The sequence below is a fragment of the Ornithorhynchus anatinus genome, chromosome 17 (assembly GCF_004115215.2).
Source record: "Ornithorhynchus anatinus isolate Pmale09 chromosome 17, mOrnAna1.pri.v4, whole genome shotgun sequence".
In the NCBI taxonomy this organism is placed as follows: Eukaryota; Metazoa; Chordata; class Mammalia; order Monotremata; family Ornithorhynchidae; genus Ornithorhynchus; species Ornithorhynchus anatinus.
Window position 1 is genome coordinate 45,145,852 of NC_041744.1, and position 11,868 is coordinate 45,157,719.

At 45.1% G+C, this 11,868-nt stretch overlaps 1 long non-coding RNA gene across 1 annotated transcript; it reads left to right on the plus strand.

The window, feature by feature from the left end:
• Window positions 1–4,370: 4,370 nt before the first annotated feature.
• Window positions 4,371–10,026, plus strand: LOC120638933. Its single transcript, XR_005660986.1, has 3 exons — window positions 4,371–5,000; window positions 6,762–7,031; window positions 9,315–10,026. It is a non-coding gene; the product is annotated as an uncharacterized LOC120638933 (long non-coding RNA).
• The last annotated feature ends 1,842 nt before the right edge of the window (window positions 10,027–11,868 follow it).

Below are 11,868 nucleotides of genomic sequence, written 5' to 3' on the forward strand. Positions count from 1 at the left end.
GGTCAGAGAGAGGGATTTCAGTCGGTGAAGGAGGAGATAGTGCAGCAGAAGGAGAAGACGAGATCGAGGGTGTGATCGAGTCAGTGAGTGGGCGCAGTACGGTGGAGCAGGAGGTCGGCAGAGTTGAGGAGGGATAGCAGGCGGGTGGCAGAGGAGTCATCGGGTACATCCATATGGATGTTGAAGTCTCCGAGGATCAGAGTGGGCAGAGAGAAGGAGAGAAGGAAGGTGAGAAAGGGGTCAAGGTGGTTGAAGAAGTCGGAGGTGGGACCGGGAGGGCGGTAGATGACGGCGACAAGTAACTGGAGTGGGTGGTAGAGGCGAATGATATGGGCTTCGAAGGAGGGGAAGGAGAGGGAGGGGGTAGGAGGGATAGTGCGGAAGCGGCAACGGGGCGAGAGGAGGAAGCCGACGCCTCCTCCCTTACCGGTGAGTCTCGGGGAGTGGGAGAAGGAGAGGGCTCTGCTGCAGAGAGCAGCGGCAGAGACCAAGTCTTCGGGAGTGAGCCACGTTTCTGAAAGGGCGAGGAGAAGGAGAGAGTGGGAGAGGATAAGGTCATGGACGAAAGGTAGTTTACCTGTCATGGAGCGGGGTTCCAGAGGCCACACTTGAAAGTAGCTGTGGGTGCAAGGGGGGAAAGGGAGGGAGAGCGGGGGGAGGGGAGGGTTTGGATGGGAAGGAGGTGGCGGGGCCCTGGATGGGGAGAGGGGGATGAGGGGTAGCGGTGGGACAGGAGGACTGGGATGGGGTGTGGGTGGGGAAGAGGGAAGGGGTGAGGGGGTGAGGAGGGGGTTTGGTGGGGGGAAGAGTAGCGGGAGGAGGAAGAGGGGTGGCGTTGGTAAAATGGGGTTCTAGGGCGGGGGAGAGGAGGGGGGAGGAGGCAGAGGAGAGAGCGGGAAAGAGCTGAGCAAGAGAGGGGAATGGGAGGATAGGAAGGGGCGGGAGGAGGGACATGGCGAGGCCAGAGAGGTGAATGGCAGCACTGACAACAATAAACAGTAATAAACGAAATCGGTAATATAGCAACATGATACAGTATGATACAATACAGTAGTGTTAATAAGCAGGCGATGACCAGGGTCGGGGGTAGGTTTGATTAAGGGTCGACCTGATCAAACTCAAAGTCAGGCGGCTGGTGAGGCCAGAGAGGTGGGTGGCAGCACTGACGACAGTAAACAATAACAAGCGAAATCTGTAATATAGCAACATGGTACAGTATGATATAATACAATAGTGTTAATAAGCAGGCGATGACCAGGGTCAGGGGTCGACCCGACCCGACCCGATCAAACTCAAAGTCAAGCGGCCAGCGGCTGAGAGAGTCCCGGAGCTCATGACCAAATGTCCCTGAGGCGGTGGTGGGGGCCCTGAGGTTGTCCGGGGTGGGTGGCGGCCGTAGGCGGCGGCTAAGGTAAGGTAACACGGTGAGAACAAGGACATCGTCGCCGGGTGCGGGGGCGGGGGAGATGAATCACCTCAAGGGGGAAGAGGGAGTGAGGCCTTCCCAAAATGGCCGCTTCAGGCGGAGTCGGGGGGCGGTTGGGGAGCACAATGTCACCGGGCCCGAGCGGCGGGGGGGGCGGTGGAATGGGAGCTGGTGGCTGGGGGTCTATGGGGGCGAAGATCCTTAGTGTCGGAGTTCCCGAGCGGGGGTGCGGAGGTCCAGGTTGCGAAAGGCTGAGGCGGGCGCGGGTCCGGGCGGTCCGAGGCTCAGCTCCCCAGGGGAGGCGGAGGAGGCGCAGATGAGTCGGCGAGCGGCAGGCGAAGGGGGCGCTTGTCGGGAATCGGGGCCGGGTGGGCCAAGGTTGGGCCTCAGGGGAGCAGAGATCCCCAGCCCATGTGGTAGTGGCTCAAAGGCTCCAGGCGATGACAAGGCTCAGTTTACCAGGAGAGAGGGGCGGTCTCGGCGTGGATGAGTCGGCGGTCGGCGGCCAAAAAGCCGCTAAAGTCGGCGGTCGGTGGCCAAAAGGCTGCTAAAGAGCTAGGCTGGAAACGGGGGGCAGGCAGCCCAAGGAACCGCCGTCAGGGAGGAGAGCTCCCGAGTCCATGTGGTGGCCGATTCGGCTGGGAAGAGGGGGCGACTGATTTACCACTGGCTTTAGGGCACTCAGTGAGCTCTCCCTTTCCTACCTAACTCTGTTAATCTTCTACTACACTCCAACGCACACATTCCGTTCCTCTAATACCAACCTAATTTCAGTAGTTCAGTCTCATCTATCCTACCATCCACCCCTTTCCCACATCCTGCCTCTGGCCTGAAACTCCTTCCCCCTTCATATCTGACAGTCTATCACTCTCCCTCCCCTCCCCAAACCCCCCAAATCACATCTCCTCCAGGAGGTTTTTACAAATTAAGCCCATTATCCCCTATATCCACCATTCACATAAATTTTATGGCATTTTTAAAGCACTATTATACTTAACCATCTCCACAATACATGTAGAAATATTCTTATACTTCACTGTGTCCTCTACCCCAAATCTATTTTTATGTCTACCTCTCCTTGTAGATTGTGAGTTCCTTGTGCGTAAAGATCATGTCTATCGGTTCTGCTGTACTGTACTTTCCCAAGCAGATAGTACAAGATTCTGCCCACAGTAAGCACTCTCTGAATACCACTGATCCGTGTCAACTTTCGCACTGTACTCTTCCACTCCCTTACAGAGAGGGTGTGCAAATAAGAAGGTTTAATTAAAAAGATGAAATGATGACGATGGCATTACAATCAGAAAATTGAACTAGAGAAATGATTTCCATGAATTTATCTCTGAACAATTCTCCAGATATTGTTCCAAGTGAGAGAAAACAAAATCGGAAGAGGTGGGGCTATTGCTAGGATAATAAAGAATCATTTATAAGTAGTATTTTTATCATACAAGTGATTCCATTTCTGAAACCTGGAGCATTTCTCTCATCAAGGCGTTATTTGGCCATAAAGTCAAAAGATTAGGTAAAGAGCACATTTTAGCTAGTCAAAAAGAATTTAGGGAATATTTCTCCCAAAGAGATCATCTTTAGGAGAAAGTTCAGAAAAGAAAAAGGTGACAATTTGGGCCACCCATTTCATGAAAAATATATTGTCCCAATTAGAACATTGAACATGTTATATTTATCATGGCTAGAGGATGTTTTTCTTTCTCATATTAATACTCCATAATTATTCAAGATTTACCTTTGTTATGGCTATATTATGAATTATTTCCATGAAGGACTGTTGGCAAAGGTGAAGTGGAACAAAATTTCTAATGGATTTAACATCGACACTTATTTACTCTGATTTCAATCACACAGTTTCCTCAATTTCAAAAGTTGCTAAAAGTCACTAACTCTGCTTCCATACCTTTTTCTGATTTCTTGCTGGCATACTGCTGACTATGCCTTCAAAACTGTTCGGTATCTTCTTAGTGAGGTTTGAAATCCTTATTTTGCACTTTAATTCAAGGACTTGACATCAATGATTTCCAATAGTTATAAATTCTGTTTTAAGCCATTACAAATATGCAAGGCCATATTTCCTGGCTGAAACTCAGGTAACATTTAAAGGAAAATTCTCTCAGGCAAGGAGAGAAAGGAAAACACACATACCTATTCTGAGGAGGACAGTTGGTTGGCGGAGAAACAGGGAAGCGTCTGAAGGAGAGAGGCAGAAACCTGTGCTCTGGGAACTAAGGAGAGGCTGTGGGTCTCCACTGATGCTGTTTTATCTCAAATGTGCATGAGATGCTATGAACATACAGGAATAATTTATGCATATATATATTCATACATATATAAGTACATATGCATGAGTACAAATATTACATATACATATCTGCATGCATGTATATTTATATACGCATGTAAATATGTGTATATACCTTTTGATATTAGCATAGCTGAGTCTTCTGAAAACAAAAACTAGCTTCCCATTCCAATTCTCATGTTTTCTCAATTGAAATGGTTGAGGAAAAGTTCCTATTGGTGTACATTCAGCTCAGTGGACATCCAATAAAAGCTCTGACTACTACTCATAATAATACTAGTATCAGAGTGATAGCATAGTGGAAGTCATTTATCCCCCCCTGGATATACTGTACTAAGCCCTGGAGAAAATGAAAGTAACAGCTAGAGACATAAATCCTGCCCTCAAGTAATTTAGAAGTGTATTCTTGCTGCAAACACAAACCCAGAAATGGAAAAAAAAATGTTTATTTACTAGTCACGCAACCTATTATACATACAAATGCTGAGAAGCACTGTGGCTTGGTAGAAAAAACACAGGCTTGGAAATCAGCGGACTTGGGATTCATTTATTCATTCAATCGTATTTATTAAGCGCTTACTGTGTGCAGAGCACTGTCCTAAGCACTTGGGAAGGTTCAACACCGGAATAAACAGTGATATTCCATGCCCACAACGAGCTCACCATCTGGAGGATGAGCTCAATGTCAGGAGGGGCCTAAACGTTTCTTAAAACACTGATGGAGCATGTGACATAATATCTGGTGTTCAGGCACTACAAAAAAAATGTAATAAAAGATGGTGTTTTCTGACAAGAACTTCCCAGTCGAAGAAAGAGATAGTAAACATAGACATTAGTAAAGGTAAAAATTAAAGACAGCACAAGCTTTATAGTTTCTCTTTTTGAGACTTCTATGGATTAGCACTAGATGTTTCTTCTGTCTTACGTATAGATATACCCCATCACCATTGAATAAGATGTGCTGCTCAGCAGTTTCTGTCAGAGCAATGTTTTTGAATGTTTCCATTATTTCTTCCATCCTTCCTCCAACTTAGTCAAGTAGGTAGAGATTCACCCCTCCCAGGCCTGCCCTCAGCAGCTGAATCCTCTTTCCCAGGGCAAAAAGTACTTTCGTCCATTCACGTTTACCTTTGCCATAGACATTGTCCATGGGAAGTGCATTTTTCCAGCCCAACTTGCCTCTTTTATAAAGCCATTCAATCCTTATCATCACTTTTCTGGAGTGGAATATGAAAGCTGTTGAGGCCTGGAGAGATGGTAAGAAGACAGTTAAAGATGAAGGCTATACTGTGATGACTGGGGATGGGATCTTTATATCATATAAAGGAAGACAGCGGTTTTCTCATTGTGGATATTAGAGGGTGAGGAAGCTTAAATGTTGTGGGAGAGCACAGAGCCATCCAGACCAATCCACATCTGTTTAATGTAGTATAAACAGATCCAATATTTCCTACCTTTCTGGTGACACTGACTTATTGTTACTTGATTCATACACTCCTGCTCAGGGGGAGATGGACTGATCAAAATGTGAATTGCACTGATGGGGAAATGTGAATAAGTTTCCCTTTAGCTGCTTTCCTGGCTTTCCCAATCTAACCGGCAAAACGTCATGATGTTTTTTTTTTTTTCCCCTGTATCCACCCTCTCTGTCCCCATATACTCAGCATAAGCATAGAAAGATGGCTGACTGGGACAGCAGGTGCAATCTCTCATCAAGGTCAGAATATCTTTGAGACCTCATTGGCAGAAAACATTACCTTGTTTCAGCTTTTCATAAGCCATATGCAAGCCATCAGGGAATAAGATAATGACAGGCTGGGCGCAGGGTGTTTGGTGGTTTGGTGGGTTCTTTTCTGCTGACTCAGGAAAATAAGAAGTGAAAATCAGAATGGTAATAATAGTAATAGTGGTATTCATTGAGCATCTACTGGATGGATATACTGTACTAAGCAATGGGGAAAATAGAAGCAATGGCCAGAGACAAAAATTCTGCCCCCAAGGAATTTCTAAGTGTATTGCCATTGTAAACACGAACTCAGTAATGGAAAAATGTTTATTTACTAGTTGCAGAGGACAAGCAAATGAAGAGAAGTACTGGGGCCTATTGGAGAGAGCCCCATCATATGAATCATAGGACCGGGGTTCTAATCCCTCTTCTGCCACTTGTCAGCTGGGTGACCTTGGTCAAGTTCCCAATAGTGGATACCACACTTTGTAATTTCAAGGGTTCAGCTGGAGGTTTAGAAACCGTAACTTCTTTATCGTCTGTTTTAGCATCTTACAAAGATATTTTGAATTTTGGAAATTTGATGAGGTCTTCAATGGAAAACAATTCTTCTAAATGCAATATTAATTACCTTTCACTTTCTACTTTATTCAACATTTCTTCATTTTCTGCTCAGAGGTCTCTAATATTTTGAAAATAAGATAACTGGTGACAGACTTTTTCCTATGATCCAGTTACTTAATTTACCCCACCCAGAGCACAGAGCCAGAATGAGACCATATATGAGCAAAGTTTTATCCAAGGCATAGTTGAGTCATGGAATGCCAGTATTATTATTCTGTTTCCACAAATGCCAACTCTCCTCTCAGTTTCCAAATTCCTTGACACAAAGTAGAGTACTAAATGGCAAATATGAGTCCTAGGGAAGAATTTGGTATTAACAGATTGTCCTGCTTTTCCAGAGATGTTTTTTCCCCTTGGGAGAGATTAATCCAAAGAGCAGAGAAAAATAGAAGTATGAAAAGAAAAGAGAAGCAGCATAGTTTAGTGGACAGAACACGGGCTTGGGAGTGAGAGGATGTAGGTTCTAATTCCAACCCCGCCACTTGTTTGCTTGTGTGACCTTGGCAAGCCACTTAACTTATCTTTGCTTCAGTTGCCTCATCTGCAAAATGGGGATTAACACTGTGAACCCCACGTGGGACAACCTGATTACCTTCCATCTACCTCAGTGCTTAGAATTTGAGTCTGGTGCATTGCAGTGTACCTTTCAATGTGTTTCTTCATTCTAGGCATGTCCTGAGTGTGTTGCAGTAATAATTTAAGCACCTACAAGAGCAGAGAGCGATAGGAAAGAGCAGAGGAAAAGATATTGTCCCATGTGAACAACGGAGCTCGAAGAAACGTGTTGAATTTGAAGCATTCTATCCCCCGGATCCAGAATCTTAGTGGAGGAGGTTCGTGTCCCCTTCAGGCGGAACGCTGTTCCATTCCATGATGCATTCAACCCATTTAGACTTGGAAGAAAAAAGCCTCTTCTCCCGTTCAACGATGGATCAATGGTAATTACTGAGTGCCTACGAGCCGGGTAGAGTAGAGTAGGTGGACATGATCCCTGTTCTCAAGGAGCTGATGATCTAGAAGGGGAGATAAGATTAAAATAATAATCATGTCTCAAGCGCTTAGTACAGTACAGTACAGTGCTCTGCACACAGTAAGCATTCTATAAATATGATTATATGATTGAATAATGAAAGCCAACTGAGAATTCGGATGTGTGCACAAGACCTGTTAGGGTGGGAGGTAAGAAAATCCCTCTAGACTGTAAACAGGTTGTGGGCAGGGAATGTGTCTGTTTATTGTTTTATTGTACCCTCCCAAGGGTTTACTACAGTGCTCTGCACACAGTAAGCACTCAATAAATATGATTGAATGAATGAATGAGTGAAAGAATGAACAGTGCTTGGCACATAATAAGAGCTGAACAAATGCCATAATAATAATAATAATAAAAGAAGAGACAAGAAGGAGAGGAAAGGAATTATTTTGAATTGTTATATGGAGCTCTAAGGAGAACTATATTTCTAACTCACATTCTTCTAATCTTATTCCAAAGATGTTACAGTGAGAAATTGAGTATCACTTGGAAAATTATAACACATATGCTACTGAGATTGGGATGTTGACTTACCCTGATTTAGCCTAGGAAGTAATTTTGGTATTTTAGAAAAAGTTCTCATTACCTTGTTATGTTATTACATGGTATTTATTAAGCTCTATGTGATAATCATTGGAGGGAGCCAGGTTTATCTGATGGGTCACAGTCCCTGTCCTACACAGAGTTCACAATCTATATTTGTTCTACTGTCCTGGATAAACTGTATAAGCTTCTTTACACTGAAGCCACTTGAAATGCAAGGACTTTTTATGCAGGTGCAAACATGCCAAGTTCAGGCTTAGTTCAAAGTCAACAGTATTCTTGGACAGATAATTTGATCAGAAACTTTGCATCAATGGTAATAATAATAATAATGACACTTTTAATGATAAAACAACTTCTTACTCCTTTGCCCTGCCTTTAAAGGTCTTTTTCTTCTAGTTATCAAAGGTGAAGGAGAAAAGTACAAGTCTTGGGTGTTTTCTGCCCATTATGGGAAGGGATTGTCTCTCTTTATTGCTGAATTGTACTTCCAAGCATTTAGTACAATGCTCTGCACACAATAAGAGCTCAGTAAGTACAATTCAATGAATGAATGAATCTGGCTGGAATCTGGTATCAACCCAAAAAGTGTGGTCAGTCTGGCTGCGAATGATCTTGAGGTACTTAGTGTAATGATTAGTCCATAGAAATAAGTTTCAAATGAAGTAGTTTTTACTGCTGAAATTCAACCCAGGAAACTGCTGAACATCCTACATAAGCACGGAGAAAAAAGTGTGAAGTCAGCCCCCGCTCTTTACTCATCTCTCATCTCTGCAGAATGGTGCAAAATAGGAGAGTTTAGCTTTTAGTACATTTGGATGGGAAGTGTCATACACACCAGGAAGCCTAAACTGCAGAAGGCTTTCAGCTGCATTTCTCAAGTATGGATCCTTTTCTCTAAGGCCACTTGATAGTTTATGTCTTCAACCATATATTTTCATCAGAGAGGGGAGCCGGAACAGAGAGAAAGACAGTGAGAGAGATAAAGACTTAGGTTTCAGGGGTAGCAGAATAGTATTATTTTTAGTTTCAAGGTCTAAACATGGAAAAATATCACTCAACAGCCCAGTCCTAATTAACTTCTGCTTAAGCCTATTTCTCTCAAATGATGAATGCATAGGGATTTCTTTCTCCCATTGGGATGTACCTGACTCAGGGGAAGTATATAATCTGACTCCAGGATTTGGTTTTCATCGGTAATGTCTGGAGTCCGGATTGTCATGCCGATGTATTAATAGAAATAGCACTTGGTGGTGACTGTTGTGTTTTGAATGCTGACATTTCCATGCACATCTAACCATGGCCTCTGATGGTGTCAGAATTGTGGCTTATGCACCCACCCACTGTACAAAAAACTTTTCCACTGAGAGAGAAAAAGCAGCAGCAGCAATATTAGCAACTCAGACTCCTGTACAGAGTAAGATTTATCTGAAATCTCTAGCCCCAGAGCCGTTGGAAGAGAGAAAATCTATAATCTAGCAGCTACCACAAGGGGCCTTGGTTGAAGGAATCTGGGCAGAGCATGCCCTTCACGTCTGAGAGGAGACAAAAGGTAAAGCTGGAGAATGAGAGGACAAAGCCTGACTTGTTTTGTGCAGGATTGGAGTGGGTGAGAACATTTTAGCATCCGCTTCTCTTTTACAAGGATGAATTTTCTACTACAAAACCAAGAAGAAACATCATTTGGATGTATGATATTATCAACATATCTCGATGTGCAAAGAAGGAACAAGAGAGGGCTAAATGCTGCCCATGTTTTGGGAAACACAAGACCTGGATGTAGGAGACTTAAATTGAAAGCAAGGTAAAGATTGTCGTGACGGGTGAAAACTGGACTCCAGATGAAACGGAATGTCTACACAACTATTCAGTAGTTGTGGTGTCCAAACTTTTCTATGTGCGAGTCCCAAACACCCTCTTGATGCTGCATAAAAGGTCCACATTTCCATCAGTGTTTTTATGAGATACTCAATATCAAGTTATAAAACAGGATCACTAGCGAAGAAGTCCAGCAGAAAGTCTTTCTCAGCATTGGAGCAATATTCACCTTAAAACTGTTCTCTTGTGGTGATCTGAAATTTGGGAATCCTGAAAGCAGAATGATCAGAGGAGTCATTTACTGATCTAGTTAAACACAACTTCATGTAATGTTGCATTTCAGCTGAAACTGAGAATCAACTGCAGCAGTCAGGACAGGACAGCTAAATGAAATTAAGAAAGGAGCAACTCCTTTTCTCCATAAACTCTCAGAAAGACCAAGTTCTGAAAAGAATAAAGCTCCAAGTGCTGGAAACAACAAACTACAGCAAACTAACTGCCATGTGGTTATGCTGTGGTTTCTGAAATAGACTTTGTGACCATGCGTGCACTCAAAAGTGAATTTATTCATTCATTCATTCATTCATTCAATAGTATTTATTGAGCGCTTACTATGTGCAGAGCACTGTACTAAGCACTTGGGATGAACAAGTCGGCAACAGATAGAGACAGTCCCTGCCGTTTGACGGGTGCACAGTCTAATCGGGGGAGACGGACAGACGAGAACAATGGCAATAAACAGAGTCAAGGGGAAGAACATCTCGTAAAAACAATGGCAACTAAATAGAATCAAGGCGATGTACAATTCATTAACAAAATAAATAGGGTAACGAAAATATATACAGTTGAGCGGACGAGTACAGTGCTGTGGGGATGGGAAGGGAGAGGTGGAGGAGCAGAGGGAAAAGGGGAAAAACAGGGTTTAGCTGCGGAGAGGTAAAGGGGGGATGGCAGAGGGAGTAGAGGGAGAAGAGGAGCTCAGTCTGGGAAGGCCTCTTGGAGGAGGTGAGTTTTAAGTAGGGTGTTGAAGAGGGAAAGAGAATCAGTTTGGCGGAGGTGAGGAGGGAGGGTGTTCCAGGACCGCGGGAGGACGTGACCCAGGGGTCGATGGCGGGATAGGCGAGACCGAGGGACGGTGAGGAGGTGGGCGGCAGAGGAGCGGAGCGTGCGGGGTGGGCGGTAGAAAGAGAGAAGGGAGGAGAGGTAGGAAGGGGCAAGGTGATGGAGAGCCTTGAAGCCTAGAGTGAGGAGTTTTAGTTTGGAGCAGAGGTTGATAGGCAACCACTGGAGTTGTTTAAGAAGGGGAGTGACATACCCAGATCGTTTCTGCAGGAAGATGAGCCGGGCAGCGGAGTGAAGAACAGACTGGAGCGGGGCGAGAGAGGAGGAAGGGAGGTCAGAGAGAAGGCTGACACAGTAGTCTAGCCGGGATATAACGAGAGCCTGTAACAGTAAGGTAGCCGTTTGGGTGGAGAGGAAAGGGCAGATCTTGGCAATATTGTAGAGGTGAAACGGGCAGGTCTTGGTAACGGATAGGATGTGTGGGGTGAACGAGAGAGACGAGTCAAGGATGACACCGAGATTGCGGGCCTGAGAGACGGGAAGGATGGTTGTGCCATCGACGATGATAGAGAAGTCTGGGAGAGGACCGGGTTTGGGAGGGAAGATGAGGAGCTCAGTCTTGCTCATGTTGAGTTTTAGGTGGCGGGCCAACATCCAGGTGGAGACGTCCTGGAGGCAGGAGGAGATGCGAGCCTGAAGGGAGGGGGAGAGGACGGGGCGGAGATGTAGATCTGCGTGTCATCTGCGTAGAGATGGTAGTCAAAGCCGTTAGAGCGAATGAGTTCACCGAGGGAGTGAGTGTAAATGGAGAACAGAAGAGGGCCAAGAACTGACCCTTGAGGAACTCCAACAGTTAAAGGATGGGAGGGGGAGGAGGCTCCAGCGAAGGAGACCGAGAATGACCGGCCAGAGAGGTAAGAGGAGAACCAGGAGAGGACAGAGTCCGTGAAGCCAAGGTGAGATAAGGTATGGAGGAGGAGGGTATGGTCGACAGTGTCAAAGGCAGCAGAGAGGTCAAGGAGGATTAGAATGGAGTAGGAGCCATTGGATTTGGCAAGAAGGAGGTCATGGGTGATCAAGATAATCCTGAGTTTGAAGAGATAATGAGAATTCACAGACCCTTCCAGGCAAGTCTGCTCCCAACAAGAGTGACTGCATCAGCTCAGCCTCTTGACCTGAAACCACACGGGAAGACTCAGACGCGGACACAGACACGGACGGAATGCAGACCCAACTTGGCCCTCTGCTCAGACCTAAGAGCAAAGGACCTTTTGTCTGAAGAGTCACTGTGATCCTGGCCAAGGGCTTCCCCTGATCTC